This window comes from Triticum dicoccoides, unplaced genomic scaffold, assembly GCF_002162155.2.
Source record: "Triticum dicoccoides isolate Atlit2015 ecotype Zavitan unplaced genomic scaffold, WEW_v2.0 scaffold74033, whole genome shotgun sequence".
NCBI classification, from domain to species: domain Eukaryota; kingdom Viridiplantae; phylum Streptophyta; class Magnoliopsida; order Poales; family Poaceae; genus Triticum; species Triticum dicoccoides.
Window position 1 is genome coordinate 289,596 of NW_021296235.1, and position 299 is coordinate 289,894.

Below are 299 nucleotides of genomic sequence, written 5' to 3' on the forward strand. Positions count from 1 at the left end.
AGAGCTGGCCGACCACCATTTGTCCATACCTTTTAGAAAACCTCAAATCCATACCAACACGTGCATGTAGATTATACATAAGAAAACCAAATGTGAAATTTACTAGACATGCCAAAAGAAAAATGCATAAAATAAACTGAAAATTACCCCTACAGCCCTACTCCTCGTCTGAGGAGAGCTCAATGACCCCCTTGCCAGAGCGGCCAGCCTCGTGGGTGTTGGTGGTTGGACAAACCAAGGGCATCTTCTCATCATTCGTGTCCTCCGCGAAGAATTTCTCCCGCTCGGCGTCATGGAGG